At 41.0% G+C, this 18972-nt stretch overlaps 1 long non-coding RNA gene across 1 annotated transcript; it reads right to left on the bottom strand.

Moving 5' to 3' along the window:
* Window positions 1–1405: 1405 nt before the first annotated feature.
* Window positions 1406–12926, bottom strand: LOC308482313. The gene is made up of 4 exons (XR_013989204.1): window positions 12760–12926; window positions 6479–6765; window positions 3738–3811; window positions 1406–2928 (listed from the first exon to the last, which is right to left on the bottom strand). It is a non-coding gene; the product is annotated as an uncharacterized lncRNA (long non-coding RNA).
* Between the last annotated feature and the right edge of the window lie 6046 nt (window positions 12927–18972).

Below are 18972 nucleotides of genomic sequence, written 5' to 3'. Positions count from 1 at the left end.
CTTGGATAGTTAGATGAATTCATAATGAATGATATCACACATGCATGCTAACATGCATGCTAATACTCCTTTTTGTTTAGATAAATATGTCAAGAGCCTAACTGGATTATGTTTGACACAAAACATACCAAAATTCAAAAGTACACAAATGGTCAATAACTGCTATCAGAAATAAAAAATATACTATTGTAAGATTGCCATATATTCCAAAACACAAAACAAAGCATGGAAAACACTATAAAAGCGGCGTGGGTAATTTCCCCGGGGGCTGATTCTGGGAGACTGTTTTGTACATGATTGAGTTGGCCTTCCTAGGTGTTTTGGTGTATGATACACTTTTGTCACAATAATTTTGAGGTTATGCACATTTCTGAGTGAGAATGAGTAGTCTATAACTGTAGTTACAGGGAAACAGTGATTATTTCTCCACCGAGCACAACTATTGCACATGTTTTGCTGTGAAGTTGAAGGTCGTACACTGTGCCTATTACAAGCCCTTTCTCTGCCTATTTGTACCATTTTAAGCAACCCATCAGTTTGCTCAGCATGAGATTCTTAATCTCAGGGTCATGGGTTTGAGCGCCAACTCTACAATTCTATGAATCATTTGTGTGCCAATAGGAAGGGCTGGTGATGTAGTTACTTCCGTGCCAGTGTTCCTTTGCCCAGAGGTGGGTGGGAGGGGCAACAATGGCTTGGAGGATGAGTTGCTGGTTCCTCTTCCTTTCTGTCCTGCTTTGTAGTGTGGGATCAATATAATAAAGGGCAGAAACTATGTGGCTTCCAAAACATAAGAATTGGAGCTCACCTACGTTATTTGCTGATAAGCTTTCTTGCTGCAATTGGTGAAATTTCTAGGTAATCCTATCATTTGAAAACAGTCTGATGTATAGTACAACCACATGCAGTGTACAATTTGACATTACGAGCTCTGCAGCAATATCCGAGCACTACAAGCTTTTCAGCTTGGTGCATTCCTTTTCATATTTCAGTGACCTATTTTTTATGCGTTCCGCATCTGTTTTAGAAGCTCACTGACAAGCAGAAAACAAAACTGTTTACCAGCTGAACTCACAGCTGTTGCTAGTATTGGAGACCTAGCCAGAAATGACTGTTTTCTTGGTAAGCTCATCCTGTTGAATGAAACTCTCTAGAGTTCGCTGAAAGTTTGCTTCAGCTGGAGTAGTGTCAAGAGTTCCCACATCTTTGTTATCATCAGACTTCAGCTTTCTTAGAATCTTAAACATACATTTACTTATCCCCCTCCCTGCCCAGACGCTCAGGAGGTTTAGAATGGTCTCACAATGCCAACATCATCTCAGGAATCTGTATTCTACCAACAAACATCAGAGTGGTAGCTATGCTGAAACTACACAAGCACTAGTAGTATTCATTTGTATTTTTACAGAAGCAAGCTTGTTAATCCATTCGAAAACAAGCACATCATTTTACTTTGGAAAATTATGTTACCATTGGATTCACTGTTGCAAACTTCAAATTACTGCATGGTTATTAATATAGTTGGGCCGGTTTTTGGAATTCCCCCCTGTTAAATATTAGATAGGCATTTCTCTGCTGTCTTTTGGGCACAAGCCGAAGACCTTCTTTTAACAAGTCTTTTAAGTAGAGATCTTTCCCGGCCTACATCTGTATTGGAATTGTTCTTTAAGATGTTTTGCTTTATTGCTTGTTTGTTTCCTGCCCTAGGCTCCTTTGAGAGAAAGGGTGGGATAGAAATATAATAAATAAATAGTGAGCTCAGCACAGAGTTGCAAGCCCTGGTTTTAAAGGTGTGTGTAGCAAACACCAGAAATCAAACCCAGATTCTGCAAACAGCCCAGCAGTTGTTTGACTCAGGTTCAAATATTGTTTCAGTATTTAAACATGTGAAGCCTGGTAAAATTCACCTGAGACATGAAGCTTCCCAAGATGTGTGTCAGATTCACATCTGAGCTAAGATTTTCCAAATGACAAAGGGCCTTATCCAGTGCTGCAGCTCTGCTGGTGCAGCAGGCATACATGTGTGCAGTGGGGCTTTCTGTTCTCCTTCCATGCTCTCTTGCCGCCATGACTCTTCAAATCAGATCCAGAGGATTTGGGGACCCCCTGGGGCAAATGTTGGGGGTGCACAGTGGGAGTTGATGAAATGGAAATAATGCTCCAGTGATTGCCCACAGGTCCCACACTGGACACAACTCACAATTTCAACTCTTGCCTGCTCTTTATTCCACTGTCTTTTTGCATAAACACAACATTTTATTACCCCAAGGCCTGTAGCCAAATATTTTGAGGCAGCAAAATATCTGTAAGGATCTTTGATTTATTTTTATTTTTTAAAAAAGAAAATGTAGTTTACATCCCACCGTGACTGAAGAAGAAACTTTTTATTATGTCTCACTCGGGCACCTCCTGGGTGTTTTCCAAAACAAAAACCTATGGGTTTTGCCCGCAAACAGTCTTGCAAAGGAGTTATTACAAAGAGGAAAGGAGAGAGAACAAAAGGCATTCAGTACAACTTCTAGACACTCAGCTTGCTCAACGACATGAACTCAGGCCAGAAAAATTAAATGGCATGCTCATCACGTTGTTCTCAAGCCAACTAAAAAAAGGAAAAGAAAGAAAAAGGCATGCCACAGCCACCAATTTGGTCCTAAGCCAGGAAAATACTCACCCGAGTCAGGAAAATAGCTGCTTATACCTTTCATGCAGCTGCTGCTCAATGTTTCTCAGCACAGATGAGATTAGGATGCTGTTGCTATGTGTCTAGCACCTGGATACAAAGGCTCATGGCAGGGGATGAAGAGTGGGTGGCTTTGGCAGTCAGCAAGCCTGGAATCCCCCCTCCCACCCTGCTTTGGAATTGAAGAGCTTTTAAGTTCTCTCAGCCACAAGGGACTCTCTTTCCAGAAGCAGCTCCGTCCTGTGTGGCTAGAAGAAAAAATTAAATGACTCAGCAAGGCATGTGAACGTATTTACATGTCTTGTACATATTGTGGTGGGCTTTCTCACCCGCCACTCTGCGGAAGAGAATGCTGGACTAGAAAGGCCTTTCTCCCCTGAACCAACTTAGGCCTTAGGTTCTTTCCGTATTGCCCTTTGCACATTTGCTCCTCAGAACGGGACAGTCTGCAGGTCTATGTAATCAGTGCACCGCCTTTGTGTTTGGATCATTCAGACATTCTCCCAGCAGTGTGGGGGCTGCTGACAGATAAATTGCTTCTACACAACGGGCAGAATTTCATTGAATCACAGAGATGAAAAGAACCTTGTAAGCCATCTAATATCCTGCTCAGTGTAACACAGTGCTGGAGCATCCCCAACAGATGACCATACAGCCTCTGCTTGAAGACCTTGTCTGTGTACACGCCATACATTTCAAGCACATGACTTCCCCCAAAGAATTCTGGGAACTGTAGTTTATTGAGCACACTGGGAATTGTATCAACTCTTTGGGGGAAGTCATGTGCTTGAAATGTATAGTGTGCACATAGCCCCCCAATGAGAAGAGGACCCAGCACCCCTCTAGGTGATTAGTTCCATTGTTGTGCTTCTCTTTCCATCAAGACATGTCACCTAATGCAACTCTACACTTCCTGTGACTTCATTGCATTAGATTAAATCCTGCCCTGTGGGGCAGCAGAGAACAAGTCTTTTCCCTCCTCTGTGTGACAGACTTCCAGGCATTTGAAGAGTGCTGTCATGGACAACCCACTCAGCTCTTTCCAGGCCAAACCTACCCAATTCCTTTAAACTTTCGTCATTGGATTTGTTTTCCTTTCCATCCCGACTTGAGAGTTAAAGTTGCAATTACCTAGAAATAAATGCAACAATCAGAGCAATCAAAGGGTATTATCTAATTGGTGCACAAGGGCCAAAGAATCAATACTGTACTGCAAACAGCAAAACTAAGATCAGAAAAAGAGACATTCAGGTACTGTATGTTTCAAATAATATTCTTCCCTTTCAGCGGCATAACATTGTACTCAAAACAGGTGTGCTTGCCATATGGTATGCATGCTGTTAGGCACTTTTTCCTGGATCTCACTTTAAACAAAGTCAGTTTCTAGCAGTAATAATTATTAAAGAAATCATGTAAACATGACTGAAGAGTTGAGCTACAACAAATAATTCTGAAAAGACTGCACAGTACTTGCATATTGCCTATAAGAAGTTGCTTAGGCTAGTTTCAAGCAATGTAGAGCTCAGTATGGCTTTATTTTATTTTTTTAAATCATCCCAGACTAATATTCTCTCTTTTTACTGGCCTAATGGATTGTGGGAATGCTGTGGATGTAATTTATCTTGATTTCAGCAAAGCATTTGTGAATTTTCCCCATTATATTTTGGTTGGCATGCTGGCTAAATGAGGCCTAGATGTTAATACTCTCAGGCAGATATGCAGCTGATTGGAAAACCACACTCAAAGGACATTCAAAAATGTTTCTTCATCAAACTGGAAAGAGGCTTTGAGTAGGTGTCACAGACCTCTGATCTAGGCCCAATACTCTTCTTCAACATTTTAAAATCATTCATTCTTATATGTGTGGCAGCACCTTCACTGTGGAACTACCTGCCTATTGCCATCATGAAGGCACCTTCATTGTATTCTTTTTGGCACCTGCTAAAAACAGTTTTGTTTATACAAGCCTACCGAGATGTGTAGAATGTGTTCTGTTTTACTGTTAATTTTGAATTATTTAAAGTTGTTTTATGATTTTATTGTTTCATTCTCTTCATAAGCTGTTTTGGGATTTTTCAGAATAATTATCAAGCTACGTATAAATTTAATGAAATAAATAAAAAAATATGAAGTAGAGGAGGAGTTCCTTATTGAGTTCATAGATGACACAATATCAGGAGGGATAACTAGCACCATGGAAGAAAAGAATAAAATTGAAAATGACCTTGATTGAATGGAAGACTTGACCTGCAATGACCAAAATAAATTTCAACAGAATCAACTGCAAAGTTCTACACTAAAATGGGTGACAGGTGAGAGGAATCAAATGTGTAGGTACAGGATGGGGGATACTTGTCTTGGTAGTAATACTTGTGTAAAGAGCAACAGAATTTAGTTAAACATAAGCTGTACATGAGTTAGCTTCATTTATAGAACTGTAGCTTCCAAGTCGTAAGAAACATTTCCTCTTTATTCTGCATCAGTCAGACCTTATATGGAGTTCTGTGTCCAGTTTTGAGCGCCACTTTTAAGAACAATGCAGACGACAGCTCGAGAGGATGGCAACAAGATGGCGTTAGAAAAGAAAGTTTGAAGTAACCAGGAATGTTTTGCCTGGAGAAGATGTGATAGCACTTGTCAAATACTGGTAAGAAAATCTTTTTAATGGAGCAAAACAAACCATGGAGCCCTGTTCAGACTGCTCCAGAACTGGCATGAAGAATATTCACTACCCAATGGACTGCATTTCACCCCTGCCTAAATGGTGACAGAAAAGGCTCTTTTGAAACCACATTTGAGCAAAAGTTGGCTGGACACTTTTGATCACAGGTGGATCAGGGACTGATTCAAGTGGGAGCAACTCTGACTTGGATTGCAGAAAGGCAGATGATCTGTGGAAGTGTTTTATGAGACGAGGGGGAAGGGACACCCCCCCTACACAGACATATAGATTGGATTATTTATTGCATCCTTGTGGTGGAATAAGCATGTCTGTAATCTTAAATCCTATAATGGTTTAAGCCCTTCAAACTGCTGATGCTGTTGCCTATTCACCAGTGGTATGCGATCACGTGGAAATCGCTGTAGAAGTTGTTGTGCATGTATTATGGTCAAATGACTAAAATAATATCAGTGGTGAAATGCCAGCTGCTGTCAAAAGAGTGTAATGCATCTGAGGCATTAAAAGTATATTGTATGTTTTAAAACATTGCAGAGATTTGTGTTGTGTGCCTGAATGATAAAAGAAAAACAATTGCAAGGTCTTGAGCTGTAAAGCTTTTGTATATTGTGAGCTTTAGAGCTTGGAGAGTTGGTGGAAGTATTTTCTCTCACCCAAAGCACTGGAGTTTTATAGCTGTCACTAAAATCCAAGAGAAAGTATTAGGGAAATACAAAAAGCTGAGTTGTTTTTCATATTATTCATGTAGATGACATCTGAAAGTCGAATGAACTGCTGTCTCCTTGAAAGCTGTCAGTCAGACTGACAAGAAAATCCCACAGCACTTAGGGCCTGTCATTCTCTTCTTCCAAGGATAGACGGGTATCAGAGCATATACGAGGCCTGTGTTTACATAATGTGAAAACGTTTAATGGTGAAAGTAAACATCAATGCACATATAGAGGTTGATTATGATTCTAACAGATCCTTGATCTGCTGTAAGCATTTGCCACAGAAACCCCAAATATACAGGCAGGACTTTTTTTCACTCAGAACTCTCTGGAACTCAGTTATGGCACCTCTCAAGTGGGTGCCATTGCCATTATAAGAGAACAAGGGAGGTGTTTGTGGTCTGTTACCTTAATGTTACCAATGTTTGTTGTTTCAACCAAAAGGATCAGGACTTGCATGAGCAGAATGCTATGCAGTTTGGGCGTTGTGCCATGGCGCCTGGAATGTGTGGCTGGTGTCTCCTGGTTGTTGTGTTTTTGCCTCAGATGTCGTATAGGCCTCTGTTTTAGCATTTTTAGTAATTTCTAAGAATCTCTAGTCGTTTGGGGTATCTTTTGGAGGAAGGTAGCCCATGGGGTTGTAGGTGGAATATCTCTCAGATTTAGGTTGAAATCACCTTCCAAGATTGCTTCCCCTGCATAGAAGGAGAGGATTTTTGTTAGTGTTTTCTGGATGAATTCTAATTGCTTTGAGTTTGGGGCATATATGGAGCCAATTGTCAGTTTAGTTTTGCCAGCTCTAGCCCATGGATTAAAAGCCAAACATGAATTTGCACGGACCTTTTGGCCTTGTATGTTGTACAGCAATGCTTCCGGTTTATAAAGGATTTTCACTCTAAATAACTGCTAATAAGTGTACTAAACCAGAAATCCAGCATGGACTTGTACAGTCTAAAGATACCAATTGGCCTGTCTTGATAGGTTCAACTGTCCACATGCTGACATGAAACTTATTCAAGGCTGGGAGTAAACTGAGGGCACCACACTGTTGGTTGCTAGACAATTAGTTACATCTTCCCAGTTGCTCACTAGTACAATGCAAAAGCAATAAAGGATGTTTGTACATCATTTTTCATGTCCCTTCTCCCCTTTTTATAAATAAACTTTTTTGTTGCAATGCATTGCTGTAATATTTTCCTTTATTGTTAATGGCCACATTTGCATGTAACACTAAACCATGGATTAGCACTGTGGGCACAAGCAGGAAGGAGTCACCATAGATCTTTGGCTCCTGCATGCCCTCCTCATCTTCCCATGCAGCAGGGTTTAGTTTCAGTTCCCACAAAAACTGGTTTGTTACATGCAAACCAGCAATTGTGGCTGCACAGAAGAAGGAGATGGGGGAGTATGGAAGCTTGAGCCTTGTGGCAGCTCCTTCCTATGCATGCATGTAATGCTAAAACTTGGTTTAGTATTAAGTACAAATGTAGCCATTTTGTGGCTGATGACAGTCCCATTAGGTAGCCAGCGAACTGTGTTCATATGTGAGAGACAAACCACAATGGGTAAGCCGAGAAGAAACCCAGGGAGATTGTAGCAAAACACAGACACTACAGTAAGCACTCAGGAGCAAGCCCACCATGAATGATTCCTAGGCTTGTCACATCCAGAGTAAGTTATCAAAAAGCCTTGACATGAATTCCTTCAAAAGGCAAGCTCTCAAGTTTCTAATGGCACTTAAATTAACAGTAAAAAAAAATGTTAACAGAATATTATTATACTTTGAAATAGAAGAAAATCAAATATTTGACATCAGAATAAAGAAACCATTGAGGAAGAAAGGTGCTGGGTAAATTTATCCATGTCTTTTCACAGCTTTTATACAATTACCACGGTGTCCCCTAATGAACTAAAACCAAGCAAGGCCAGAAAGTGACTTCTGGACGGCTTTTCAAAAACAATGAGCTTTTCAAATCACTGAGATGTACTTATACTAATGTTCCATTTTCAAAATGAGAGGTGCCAGCCTGAATCAGGCATTCCTAGAAATCACATCTTTTGACCAAGGGGTCCTCACTCCATTTCACACAAATCCCAGATGTGTAATCTCATAAATATGTAAACTGGGTATTACATCTGCAGCAGTGAGGGAAGCACGTTTTATACGTGCTCAGAGCAGTCACTTTATCTCACACATTCCAGGACTGGACTCAGACATTCACAACAAGTTCTGGTATCTGGCCTTGGCCAGATATTGGAATGGGGGGGAGGAACCACTGCATCATGGCAGATGCTTAATGGAATTGTCTTCATTGTTATGAACCACAGTTATGATCTGCAGGAACACGATCCAGAAACCTTTCTGAAGTAGGTCTGATTCATATCAGTGGCTGGATATGAGCTATGCAGGCCACCTTGAAAAATGTACACATGAAATTCATTAAACAACATTTCTCATGGCCTAAGTCCTAGTGTCAAGGCTGAACACTGGCTAGCTATACCTCACGTTAAGCCAGAGCTTATAAGGCCCTGAGTAAGCCTGACCTTTCAAGGGTTTGATTCCGCTCTACCAATAGAAAGCTTCTGAGTATATTGAGTAAATGAGCTATGAAGAATCCCAAGAGTTAATGATAAGCCATTTCGTGTGCTGTGTTCCTGATAGCTCCAGGGAAAGTGCAAGCACTTGAACACACTCTAAATTTAGTCGCTGGGGCAGGACATTTCAGATCCTTCATGGCATTGAGAATTATGGACAGTCATTTATTAGCATATTATTTATTACTATCATATATAGCAGGGATGGAGACCATCAGGCCTAGCTGCCAAATGTGGCCCTCTAGGCATCTCTGTCTGGCCCCTGGAACCCTTCCCAGGTTACCCCTGCCTTCCTCAGATCATACTGCTACTTCACACCCCAAGCCTGGCTGGAATGTGTCATTGAACTCTGGTGATGCTTTTGTATGGAGGATAGAGGCATATGAATGTGTGCAGAGACTTGCCTATTGTATTAAAAATGTTTGTTTCATTTGTTGCCCTGCCCACTTTTTCCTTAGACTGAAAACGTTTCCCCACCTTTGATATATACTGATAGTGAGCTCTCTGATGCTGGTCTTGATATAGTGTTCTCTTGAGTGCTGGCCTTGATTTAGTCAAAATGGCATTATCAGATACAGCGTTCAGAAAAAGAGAGCGGTCATTTGAGCCACCCCTTCTATTTGTGCGGCTTCTGAAGCCTTATTCTGACCCTTTTTCCAGCAACAATACTTTTAATCAGTTATTCTAGAGCAGGGGTGAACAAACTTTTTACTTTTGGGGCCTGCATTCCTTTGGAGGTAACCTTCCAAGAGGCTCATGGCAGAAATTAGTAGTGTTGGAATGAAAGGTAGGTGGGGTTGGAGCCACCCTCCTTTCTCTCTGCCCCCCCTTTTCTTCTTGTTTTTCTCCCTCCAGGTCACCTGCCTGGAATTAGACTTAAGGATCACATGTGCCCAGGTTGCACATCCCTGCTCTAGAGTAACTGTGAAGTCAAGAGGACCATTTTGGTGCAAGTGGTTTTAGGCGTGTGATTAGCCTGGTTAGTGCTGTGACAACAACTGAGATCTGGGATTAAATGTGCCATCTTCATTACTACCTGACATTCATGATAAGAGGCAAATATTAACCATGACTAATTTAGACCATCCACAGAATCAGCTGAAAGAGTGAGCACATGCCAACACCCTTCTCCAGAAGAGTTCTTCATTATCTATGAAAATCACAGGATGTTACTACTACCCTGTATGATTTTTTTTTATTTAAAAAACTGATTTCTAATTAACGTGGTTTGAATTTTATAGACTTCTATGAGACCATGAAGGGTAATCTAATGCATTTTGCCAGGTAGTGAAATTGTGCAAAGTTTAAATTTTGTATCTGTCCTCAGTGTTTGAATTAGAAAATGGTGAGCAGTTAGGGGGTGTTAATGGAGGAAGAAGTGGCAGGAGAAATGGTACTTGAAAGGCTCCACTCTCATGAAACAGCCCAGACATACCCAGACCAGTCCTACTCCCATCCTTCTACCCGCATTAAAGGGGAGACCCTCTCCTAACCCAGAAGGAGTGAGGTGGACTCTAAGGCAGGGTGTGCTAAAGCACATCAGCTTTATCATTAGCCTGCTCCAGTGTGCATCAGCACAAACCATCATTCCACTGCTAAACGTTGCGCTACATGATTTTGATTTCCATGTATCATTTTTGTTGCCAACAAATAATCTTTTTTTGAAAACCCTATAATCTGTACAAAATGCAGCTTCACCGCACTGACCCAACCTCCATCTGGTGATTGAGTTGGGAAGGGTGAAATGCAAGCAAGGCCATCCCACACAGATGGCATTCTATTAATACACACGAGTGATCCCAAGGAGGCATCTTCTTTTAAAAGTGAAATGCTGCAATCTTGCCGTTGCATCAAAGGGCTCTTGCCATTTGAGCTTTTGGAGGATCCAAGCTGTTAATTAGGAATTCCAGCTGCCAGTTCTATCTCATGGCATATTGTTGTGTTCTTGTATTCTAGACTCTCGTGCTTGCATACACTCTGGGCCAATAAAGTTTGGAAAAGTCTTAGCATCTAAGGATTGAGGATTTGCTTTTTTTGACATATGCAGCCATGCCTTGGTTTAACAAAGAGCACGATAGAAGTTTGAGTTTTGGCTGTGACTTCTTCTCTGGGTTGTGACACGCCTCAGTAGGGGGGGAGGGAATGTGTGACATGACTAACTTCGCTGAGAAGGATGCCACATGTCTCGAAATGCTGTAGCTTAATCTCACATTTTTTATAAATTCAGTTTCCATTCTGTTGTATGTGTGGTTTCAAACTTTGTGTTCTGAAGAAGTTTAACAAGTACATTTTATGTTCAGCTTGTTTTGTTTTGCTTTGCTTTACGTTTTGTCTTGTATGCTACAAGGCAAAGGCTCTTTGTGGGGTTTCAAGATATGCCTCTCCCTGTTTATTTCCTTCGTCAATACACGTGGCACATCCCAGATTAATCCCTTGCAGACACTTGACTCTCACACTTCTAGTTTTTGCTAATTCTCAGTTAGCAAATAGGATACTCTCACTGAGGATTACCTTTTCGCTCTTCCTACTGAAACCTATAACCTTCTCCCAAAGAAATATTACTTTGTAAGATGTTCTTGTTACTTAAGGATGAGGTTAGAGCACTGATATCTTTGCCAGGTTGTATCAGTCATAGTGTTCAAGCTATGTGGGCTCTGGTTGGGAACTGACCCTCTGGAGCCTGCTGTCTACCTTTATCAAAGCTGACACTCAGTAAATTACAAGCCTGTGCCGAGAGGCAAGGGACAAACACATGAGAGGCTGTTGTTAACCAGGCACAAGTCTGGGAACCTTGAGGGGTGGGGAGGAAGCCAATGAACTGCCTGGGTGGACAAAGGCAAATCAAACGGTAGGCCACATCACGGCCCAAGGATCTGTGCCATATGTCAGGAAATTTGTTGTTGTTGTTGTTTAGTCGTTTAGTCGTGTCCGACTCTTCGTGACCCCATGGACCAGAGCATGCCAGGCACTCCTGTCTTCCACTGCCTCCCGCAGTTTGGTCAGGCTCATGTTTGTAGCTTCGAGAACACTGTCCAGCCATCTCGTCCTCTGTCGTCCCCTTCTCCTTGTGCCCTCCATCTTTCCCAACATCAGGGTCTTTTCCAGGGAGTCTTCTCTTCTCATGAGGTGGCCAAAGTATTGGAGCCTCAACTTCACGATCTGTCCTTCCAGTGAGCACTCAGGGCTGATTTCCTTAAGAATGGATACGTTTGATCATCTTGCAGTCCATGGGACTCTCAAGAGTCTTCTAACACCATAATTCAAAAGCATCAATTCTTCGACGATCAGCCTTCTTGATGGTCCAGCTCTCACTTCCATACATCACTACTGGGAAAACCATGGCTTTAACTATACGGACCTTTGTTGGCAAGGTGATGTCTCTGCTTTCCCCTTCATGGATCACTGCCTTGCCGTGGTAAAGGGGCTTGAATAACTCAGAGAAGCTATGAGCTATGCCGTGCAGGGCCACCCAAGATGGACAGGTCATCGTGGAGAGTTTTGACCAAACGTGATCCACCTGGAGCAGGAACCGGCAAGCCACTCCAGTATCCCTGCCAAGAAAACTCCATGGACAAAAGGCAACAGGCATATGTCAGGAAATACTGAGGCATAAACTGAGAGCCTTTGGGTTTGTGTGTGGCTGCCCCATGTGGTGAGCCACTGAATTTGGATGTGGGAGTGTAGTATCGTTAGGCACTGGACTTACCCTGCCATTCCAGGTTGACTATTAGATCTTCTCAGACAGAAAAGAGTATAAAAGTGCTTCCTGCTTTTGTTAAGGCTTCGCAGAGGAGCAAGGTTTTCTTGAGCCCTAGTTCATTCCTATATCCTTTGGCTGAATCATGGCTTCTTCCTCAATCCTGTCTCTTGGTTTTACTTTGGTCCTGACTTGATTATTGGTTTGCTCCATGGCTGCTGGCTCATCTCAGACTGCCACCCGATGCCCAACCCTAGCATCTTGATAGCTTACCACATTGGGCAGCAACATGTAAATCTGAGGCATCCTCAGTCCTAGCTAAAAGAGCTCGGTCTTTATACTCCTTCATCTTATGACATTAGTCAGGGCTGCTTTCCAAGGTACGCAGGCTACTCACCCTGTGAACAGTGAAACATGAGGAGGATTTGTACCTGTGCCTGGTCACAAAATCCCAGGAACAGGATTTTCAAAAGGGCACTCACATAGCCATTTATGGGATCATTCTCCCGAATGCAAGTTATTATGTGGAAAAGAGTCCTTAGCAGCTGAGGGAGAGCATTTTTCCATTCCTCTGCTTTTGTACTCAGGATTCCAAGTAACAGTGCAGGAACTTGTTCTTGGAATGCAGCATAAAATCTGTATCAACTGAATGTGGGAAAGACGAACAAGATCTATGTGTGGATCATAAACTCTTGAAGAATAGTGAATAGTACTTGGATGCTATTGTTTTCTCTGCTAGTGGTTTTATTCTGATGTTGTTTTAACCTTTTCTTCTTTTGTATTTTTATTTCCAATGGTGTTTTTTTAAAAATTACGCTGCCCAGAAACCATATTGTTAATGGGTGGTATAAAAATGCTGAAAGTAAGGAAATAAATATCCTTACTCAGATATTTATCCTTACACAATAGTCCTGAATTAAGCAATACTGCAGTTGACAGTGCTTGGTGCCTGAATTCCTTTTACAGAAGATTAGTACAAGAAAATTAACTGCCCATCATGTCTACAATATAAGTTAGTGAACTTTGTAGTTTCTGCTTGGACCTGCCATACTTAGTAGGGATGCCATGACGTTCAATTGAGAGGTGTTATTTCTGTATAAGGTGGGCCTAGTTGTTTTGACCCCTCACCAAGGTGAGAACACACTTCCTAAGAGGAATCTCAGGCATGTTTTGATTCTGTATGGTTGCAGTCATTGACATTTGTGAGGCACTATGCTTTGTATATTTTGTCCTGAGTGGATGCCTTTTTGGATAGGCTGTGTTGAGCTCAGTGATCACCCAATGTCATGTGTCCTGCCTCTTAGCTTGGTATTCTCCCATATGTGGGACTGCACAGATATTGTGAAGAAGAAAAACTGGTTCCTTACTGTGGTCCTTCAAGCAGTGATCCATATAGTCACACAACCCACCCTCCTTCCCTGTTGTGGAGGCCATTATGACTTGGTTTCGCTTGAGTGCTTTCTTATATAGCTGCTCAAATGATCTTTTAGGAACTAGGCGGGAAGGTGAATGCACAGCTTTTGAGCATGTGTTGTGAGGGATGGGAGCAGACTTCCCACCAAAACTTTTAAACACCCCACTCTAGAAGTTTCCGCACTTTGCACAGCTGCACAAACAAACACACACTTATAGAACCGTATCAACAGCCACTCAAAGAACCACAGTTACGGGTGAGCAACCTGCTTTTGATTGCTAAGATAAAAAGATGATGAAATAGTTCTTGGTTCTTTTGAATGAAATATGAATATGAAGAACTGGATAAATGTTACACATTCCTGTTTCTTCCTACCCAGGTGCAGGATCAGTTATGAAGTCTACTAGTTGTGGTGTGGTGCTTTAATAGGAACTGTTGCTTTTGTATATGTTTTGTTAGCTGTTCTGAATAACCTTTTTAGGGCTGAAGGTGCTGGATATAAATAAATTTTAAAATAAATAAAATGTAGTGGCACCCATCCATCATCTGCCATGATTATAGTGTTTCTGAAGTGCACAATGTTCACAGTCTCTGATGCAGCTGTTTGGTATACAGGGGATGTCTGTTTCAAATGTGGAGTGATGCAATGCCTGGCTGTTCTTCAGCTTGCCTAGGATAAACCTGTAACGACTATTCACAAAGAGCATTAATTGTACTGAGGTACAGCCACTTGCTCAAGCTGGAATGTTGATCACCTACATGCTGCAAATATACAAATGCACTCTGGTAAGACATAATATCTTCTAACACAAGCTGCCCAAACATCTGTGGCAGTGCTAAAGAAAACATGGGAATAAATGGTGGGGGTGGGGTGGAGAACCTGGAGATGAATATTTCAGCAAAAACGTGGGAAGAAAGGCAACACAACTTGCTCTCAGCCTTCTGTACTGCATTCCATAAATTAGCACAGTATAAATTTATATAGGTTTACACCATATAGACTTAAGCTAAATAAATATTCAGTTCTTAGTTTTGTGTAGTAGGCATAAGTAAATGGTACATATGTTTGTTCAAGTTTTGCAAACTACCAGAGAACTATTTTTTTGAAAAAACAGTAAATTCATTTCAGTAGTCTGGAACAAGTCAGGTTGTTGTAAGGCTAAAACTCTGCTCTGAGTCTTTGGAGGATGGTTGTGATTTCAGTGTAGCAAACAGATTATAAAAACACACACACTGGAGATTTTTGAAGTGATTAAAATGTGAGGATTGCTAGAGAATTGTCTGTCTGAAGTAGGAAGACCTCATTACAGAAAGGCTTTTATGAGAATCTTGGGTGAGAGTAGTTCTAGCCTGAGATGGTGATAGTGGCTCGTATAAGGAACAAGACACAAATCCCTGACAGGTCAAGTGATGAAGATGGAGAAAATGTTGTGATTGGTCTTCTCAGGGTTCATCTATGGATGTTGGCGATAAGGTATAGAGTAGCAGAATTAGTTTGCCCATTGTGATGCCCTTGTGGAGTTAGCTGCATCTCTCTCTCACCCACCCACCCAATTTCCTTGTCCCGAGGGAAGGGCCCCGGCAAAGGCAATCAATTCATCAATCAAATGTATTCTGCAGTCACAGACCTATTAAAAACACAACATCCAAACTGTACAATTTCTAACATAAAATAAGTTAGAATTTATGATAATAAGGCTTTGATGGACTTTTGATGACCAAATGGTCCTGGAATTAATAGTTACTGTTATGTATACGACAAGGTGAATCTTTTGAGGTACTGAACATTCTCAATAAAATCATTGCAATTTTCTTATCTAGGTACCTTCCTTTAGTTCTGTATTTGATAGCCTGATCCTTAAACAATTCCTTGGAATGACATTCCGTTAATTTTACTAGGTTTCCCTCTAAGTAACTGTGCTTTAAGACAGCATACTTAGAATAATTGTTGCCCTCTTTAATTACTTGCATCGGCATCAGGAAAGATGCAGATTATCTGGTGGGTGGGTGTTTCCATGAAGAGTCACTTATTTAAATTAATCAGATAACCCATCCTGCAGCAGAAATAAAGCAAGTAGTGTCTATATATGTCCACTAAACGTTCAGTAGTCTGTGTCATCTCTACTGTTTATCCAGTTGCCTTTAGTGTGGAAATATCAGACATAGCAGTTCTCCCAGAGGGAATTCTACTATTTCCTGACTTAAGCTGAGTTAGACACACTGTATGTCCTTTCTCAACATTTTCATATTTAGTCTTCTACTTTCTGTCAGTCGCTGGAAATACAGAGATGCACCATGATTTAAAAGAAACAAACCAAAGCCAATGGGAATAAAGCAGAGCCAAACTAACCAAGGCCAATGAGAAAAGTATAGTATCAGATGATTATAAATTTAGGTTGGGGACATTAAAAGTACCGTTTGATGTACCTAAAAGCTTTTGTTGGGGATTTTGTTGGATTCCAGTTCCCATCAGCTCCAACCAGAATGGCCAATGATCAAGGGTGATGGGAGTTGTAGTCCAGCAAAATCTGGATGGCCATAGGCTCCCCATCCTAGCTATAAATTGAAAAGCATACAACCTTCTGTTTTTATTTAAACAAAAATTACCAATATATCCAGTATTAGAAACCGAGGTGCAATCAACTCTATCCTAAGCATATATTTCTATTAGTTGTCAAATACTTAAAAGTAAAATAAGAATGTTATTGGATTGGGAGGTTGGTTTGGATGATGCCTTTGGATCTCAGTCAAGCCTGTTATTTTATATCTCTATGACTGTAGTTTATAGTAGAAGGGACTGCTGAAGTGGTCAAACCAGTGCCTTTGCTAAGTTAATGGCTTTAGCCTGACTGACTGACTGACTAACTAATGGCCTTAGCTGGACAAGCACCCTATCTGCATGACTAAAGAAGAAGAAGAAGAAGAGTTTGGATTAGATATCCCGCTTTATCACTACCCGAAGGAGTCTCAAAGCGGCTAACATTCTCCTTTCCCTTCCTCCCCCACAACGAACGCTCTGTGAGGTGAGTGGGGCTGAGAGACTTCAAAGAAGTGTGACTAGCCCAAGGTCACCCAGCAGCTGCACGTGGAGGAGCGGAGACACGAACCCGGTTCCCCAGATTACGAATCTACCGCTCTTAACCACTACACCACACTGGCTCTAAAGAATTGACTGTGTTGCTGTAGGAACAACTAGCTTATGGTGCTTCCAGAAGAATGGGATAATTCCAGCCCCTCACCAGGCTCTAAGAAGGAGAACAATAGGCCAAAGTCTAGTCTTTTGTTTTGTCTATTATGAACAGGAAGCTGGAAAGAGACATGGAAGTTTAATTTGCTCTGTGTGCTGAATCCAAAGTTATGGCTTTGGGACCTGCCTCCCCAACAGCTAATGGGAAAGCAAGATCTGTTGGAGTGTTAGTGCTTTTAGTTCTTCTGTCTTTTGCTCAGGTTGTACATCTGTGCAAATAAAATAAAAAATCAGACACCCCTGCTTTGGGATTGAGGTGTGTGCAACAATTTAAAAACATTGAAAATGGAAACCATCAGCACTATAGCAACCCAAAGGGAGAGCAATGTGTTATTAGGCCTTAGAAAGAGACCTCAAGGTTATTGCATGCAGAAACAGAAGAGAGTTATGGATCTAAAGAAACAGCACACTCATGCTAGTCATGCATCTGCAGATCCAGTACATAACCACTGTACAGTTCAGTGGCTGTGACTTTGACTGGGCAGCTGGAGTTGGAGGGCGCTATCAGCTTTAGAATACTTTCCAACAAGCTGTACTCACACATGCTAAATAACTCTTGCAGTCCTCCGTTCACGCTAATTATAGATTGCTGATACTTGAATGGATCATGTATCTGGATAGGGAGGAGGCATGCATCTAGTTTAGATAAATAGTGGGCTTGGATAAATGAGGGATGTAGTGCATGGCAGAAGGCAGAAGGCTCCAGCAACATTTTTTGGAAAATCCGTAACCTTACTTGTCAATATTTGCTTCCTATTTGGTGAATATCCAGAAAAGTACAGAAAGGTAAAAGGACATTCAGGCAAGAAGCTTGACTAGAATACACACATTTTAAAAGGGAAAGTAGTCTGCCAGGACCAGGACTATATTTAGTTTTTCTAATGTAGAAAACAGCTGTATTTTTTAAAGCAAGGTAATGTGTCGCATGAAGCGCTTGTGGCAAAGCCCACCAGTTCCTGGTGTTTATGGGTACCAGAGAAACGAAGATTTTACAGTCCAAGGGGGCATGATATTCAAAGCCAGTCATTCCAGATATCCGCTATGTGTTTAGTGTAAGGTGCTGCAGTAGTGTTGGACTAGGCCCTGGGAGACCAGAACTCAAATCTCTACATAGCCATGAAGCTCACAGTCCCTCAGCCTAACCCAGCACATAAATAGTTGTGAGGATAATATGGAGAGTGGGAAAACCATGTACTCCAGCTTGACCTCTTTGGAAGAAAGGTGGGATGTAAATGTAATAATAAATAACTACGTTTATTGAGTAGATGACTTCAGGCTTTCAGCAGGGACCTAAACTTCGTCATAACAAACTTTCATTGAAGACACACCTCAGGGAAAATGGATTATTTTTGTTAACCAAAATAAGAATGCAAATCTATTTTCTATATTCTCCAGAAATCTGTAATGTTATAGCTGAAGCACGCTATCACTGAGTAAATTTTATTTCATTGAGTAATTAACTGCATCAAATTTTCCTTGCAAAAATATATATGTTTGTTTAATCATTTTTTATTCTGTAAAAAATTTCTGGTTTGGCCTGGTTTATAAAAGAAATGCAAATTCCCCTGGCACTAAAATAGTAATTTTGTTTAGCAATTTTTTGTTCTCTTAAAATGTATCCATTCTTTTCTTTCTGTGTTGGTATTAACTAACAGTCTAATAACTGGTGTTGTGGGATGCACACATTCAGCTAAGACTCAATAGTGAAATATAGTTGAATATCTAAAAGTGTGACGCTGATAATACATAACAATTGTGAATTGGCTTTTTTTCTTGTTTAGTAATGTAATTAATTTTTTAGGAAACATTCTCTCAACTTACCTTTGATATTTATGCTACTGAATTACTTCTACAGCTTTAAGTTTAGAGAAAATATGCTATAACGTAACAGTTTTAACAATATGTTAATGGTAAGTAAAAATTTATCAGTTTTAGAGTTAGACCCATAA

This window comes from Podarcis pityusensis, assembly GCF_964106645.2.
Source record: "Podarcis pityusensis genome assembly, chromosome: 7".
NCBI classification, from domain to species: domain Eukaryota; kingdom Metazoa; phylum Chordata; class Lepidosauria; order Squamata; family Lacertidae; genus Podarcis; species Podarcis pityusensis.
This window is presented reverse-complemented; position numbering and strand designations above follow the sequence as displayed.